The following is a 4281-nucleotide window of genomic DNA, read 5'->3' as shown; positions in this document are numbered from 1 at the left end:
AGAGAGAGAGAGAGAGAGAGAGAGAGAGAGAGAGAAAGAGAGAGCTCACAGCGGCGTCCTTGAAACCGTTAATAGCGGATCTGCGGCTTTTTGGCTTTTTGCCCTCTCGCGTTACAGTTCGAGCTTGGACCGCTTTCCGCGCGTGGATGTTTTCGACTGCAAGGAAACTCAACTAGATCTAGAATCTACACTCCCTGACTATTATTGACGACGTGACGGGCAGTTTTCTACCCGAGCACGTCCCAAGGTACGATGTAATATATAACACACCGCATTACTCTAACCGGTTTGATATTATCGCCAACCCCTAGCTGATTCACCACAGTTATTCCTATATATTCAAGTTGTGCAAGTGATATGAATGTGTGTGGTAGCTATAGATGCAGGTTTTTCCCCCACCATTATTCGCCATAGATTTGTAGATTATCTATTGTTCGCCGTTATTTTTATTTTTGCATATTATATATTCGTGCACCGCACTGTTGGCCTACGATTAGTGTGCACCCCACTGTTGACATTATTCACGCTGCACACTGATGCTGGTGTCGTGTGTGGTAGACGTGGGTCTTTCACTTTCAGTTTAAATCCCTGTCAGTGAGACAAAATGCATGTAACCTATTTATTTGAAGTTGTGTGTAATCTATAGACTGGTCAATTCTTCGGGTGTAATCATTTTTCAGTGTCGTTGTAGGTTAGGCTAGGCTAGGCCCCTTGCCCTCCGATAAAAGGCAGGTCAGCATTTTATCTCACCAACCGTCAGGCTCTATATGGTGAAACTTGTGAGCCGCAGTACCGGCCGCTGGTCAGTTCGCTGGTTAACCCCGCGAAAGTCAGACGTGTTGTTCTACAGCCCCGCTAGCGCTACTTTTATCCACTATTGTGTACTTATTATATATTCTCTCACGGATATTCTCGGTCATTACATTTTTACCAGTTTCCAAGTTCACTGCGGTCGTAAGTTTTTACAAACTTTTTATTCTTTTATCAATATCCCCCAAAATTCCAAAATACCGTACGACTCTTTGTCATCGGCTTAAAGCCATCAGCAACACTGCACCTACGGTTTTAAAACTTTCAGTACCCAATACGATAGAATTTATTTGAGTTGACAATGGCATTGGTAGTGAAATCTTCACTAAGTTTCTTTCAGATACATGTATATATGGAAGATGAGTTAATGCATGTTGTTGTTGAAAGCGCTCCGGGCAAGGACGATATAAATGGCACCATCCTGGAAGCCTTACAGGCCAATACAAAAATCATGGAAGAACTGAGGAAGGAATTAAACGCTTTAAAGCGAAAGAAGCGCAACCGATCGCCTTATTCCTCCGAAAGTTCCATCAGCCGCTCACCTTCCCCCGCTCACACAAGCCCCTCCCGCCCTAAAAAGAAGGCAAGTGACCGCTCCTCGGACACGGATGAGTGGGAAAGCCATATTATGCGAACAATATTATGCTGGGAAGGTCTCCTCGGGTAAATCTAGCAATCATAACATCGTCATGTTTCATAGCAAGCATTGACATTTACCACGCTTACTTCAGAGTCCCAATTGCGCCCCAGAACCGCAAACTTTTAAAGTTCAAATGGAAAGGCAAACTGTACCAGTTCACTTGCTACCCTAATGGGTTATCTCAGGCCCCACGAAACTTCACAAAGCTGACAAAACCCATCTATGGGTCCTTACATAAAATGGGCCACATCTCCACTGGATTTCTCGACGACTTCCTGCTCATAGGCAAAACAAAAGAAGCTTGCTCTTTTTGACAAGCTGGGGTTTGTTGTTCACCCCAAAAAATCTGTCTTTGAACCAAAACAAACAATGACATACTTAGGGTTTATAATTTCATTAATAGCTATGACTGTAACTTTGACAGAAGAGAGGAAGACAAAATCCTACAATGTTGTCTTGATATCTACTAGCAGCCATCTATCACAGTAAGGGAGCTTGCTTGCCTTATATAGGTCAGTTGGTTGCTGCTTTCCTGGCGTAGTGCATGGGCCATTATACTATAGATCCCTTGAACATTACAAAAAGAGGGCATTAACAGAAAACAAGGGGAAATTGGGAAGCCTCTGTATCTCTCTTCCAAATGTCTAGAGATGAAATCCAGTGGTGGATAACCTCCTTGCCTAATGCCTATGGAGCAGTAACACATGGTAATCCAACAATGGTTATCACGAGTGATTCTAGTTGTTCTGGCTGGGGAGCTGTTTGCAATGGTGTGACTACAAGTGGACACTGGAAGGCCAGTGAAAAAATAACATTTCACATTAACGAATTAGAACTCATGGCATCTTTCCTGGCTTTACAATCCTTTACAAAAAATGAAAGAAATTGGCATGTGAAGTTGTTACTCTCGACAACACAACCGCACTCCAGTGCATAAATAAAATAGGCTCCCAAAGGTCACATAAAAACTAAACGCACTGACTAAAGGCCTCTGGTCATGGTACACTGTAAGAGGTATTTGAATTAGCGCTGCCTATATACCAGGGCATCTGAACACTGAGGCAGATAGAGAGTCAAGGAAAATTAACATGGACTGTGAATGGATGTTGAATCCAGAGCTTTTGACACATGCATTCAATTTGCTGAGCTTTACACCAACCATTGACCTCTTTAATATGCTTCTAGAATAAAAAGGCAGGTCGAATGCTATGTCTCATACAGACCTGACCCAGAGGCCTTTGCCATTGATGCTTTTATTTTAAATTGGCTAGTCTTTGACTTCCTTGCTTTTCCCCCTTTTTCTCTTGTTGCTAGAGTGCAGCAAAAGATTCAAAGCGATCACGCCACAGGGGTGGTAGTGGCTCGAAACTGACCAAATCAGGGGTTCTACCCAGTACTGATGGGGATGTTGATAGACAGACCTGTGCTGACCTCAGCCAGAGAAGCAACCTGTTGCGCCTGCCATCGTCACCTAACCTAAAACACCCACTTTACAAGTCACTGAAAATTCTCATTAGCAAAGTGTCAGGCGACAATATGAAGGTCAAGGCCTTTCACAGAGCGCAACAGACGTTATCATGTCTTCGTGGCGACCACAGACGTAAACGCCACTTGCATCAACAAATGGCAAAAGTTCAACGCTGAAAGGAACGAATATCCACCATCGTCTTCTGTAGCCACAGCTATAAACTTCTTGGCCGACCTGTACCAAAAGGAGCCTCTTACTCAGCACTTTGCATCTCGAGATCTGCCCTCTCCTGTGTACTAGACACCTCACAAGAGTGTTACTTTCGGGAGCCTGCACTCTGTGCGAAGACTTATGAAAAGGTTCTGCGAACTCAGACCCTCAATCCCCACAAAGTCACACATTTGTACTTGGAATGTTGGTAATGTGTTAGAGATGTTGGAAATTTGGTGGCCATTATATACCTGCCCTTAGTCTGAAAGACTTGACCTTAAAAGTCTGTATGCTTCTAGCGCTTCTCACAGGCCAACGTTGCCAAACATTGCAAGCTTTAGACATTAACCTTTATGCAATTAACAGAAAAAAGCTGTACTTTCTTCATCCCAGATTTGTTGAAACATTCACGCAGAGGGTCACGTCAAGCCCCAATTGAGCTGCTGGCCTTTTCTCCTAAACAGGAGTTATGCATAGTGAACCACATTCATGTATACATGTATCTTGACTGCACTTCAACGCTAAGATGTACAGAGAGTAAATTTTTCATATTATAAGCTTGCAAAAACCACATTAACGTGTGAGTAATGATACAATTGCACGTTGGATTAAAACAGTGTACTAGAAATGGCAGGCATTGATCCTATGCCCAGTGTAGATGGAAGGTTGAAGTTTAATATTTTTTGTACAAATAAATGAGTACATATAGACTCATGCAAATAGCAATATCATGTAACAATCGTGCTTCAAAGCCGTGTTGGTGGATATAATAATATGTGAAGGAAAGTGCACAGCTATGATGCTTTGAAATCATTCTCAATAATTGACTGACCAAAATTGGGGGTTTGCAGTCTTCTTATAAAATTTGGTAAATGGGTAAATGTGCTTTCTCTTGACCAACCAGCTGCTTCCATGATAGCAGTGGTGGACATACCAATGCCAGGGGCGTGGCTTGTGCTAGCTGGCTGCACGAGTACTATGGGCACTGTAGAGCATTCATGGTTGTTGCTCTGAAATCTCAAGTTTCACCGTAGAGCCTGACGGCTGGTAAGACAAAATTAGAGAAACAAGCGAGCCTTAGCTTGGTAAGGTGATGATTGTTTCCAATTTTGTGGAAACAGTCGTCAGGAACGGAGGTGTAAATTAACTTGCC

At 43.0% G+C, this 4281-nt stretch overlaps 1 protein-coding gene across 1 annotated transcript in view; it reads left to right on the top strand.

The window, feature by feature from the left end:
* Nucleotides 1-622: 622 nt before the first annotated feature.
* LOC101858234 (quinone oxidoreductase) overlaps nt 623-4281 on the top strand; it is a gene marked incomplete in the record, with an annotated part of 22342 nt that continues 18683 nt past the window's right edge. The window contains 1 exon segment of the mRNA XM_035973510.1: nt 623-954.

Source organism: Aplysia californica, unplaced genomic scaffold (assembly GCF_000002075.1).
Source record: "Aplysia californica isolate F4 #8 unplaced genomic scaffold, AplCal3.0 scaffold01334, whole genome shotgun sequence".
Taxonomy (NCBI): Eukaryota; Metazoa; Mollusca; class Gastropoda; order Aplysiida; family Aplysiidae; genus Aplysia; species Aplysia californica.
The sequence above is the reverse complement of the archived record's forward strand: the minus strand, read 5'-3'. Positions and strand labels throughout refer to the sequence as shown.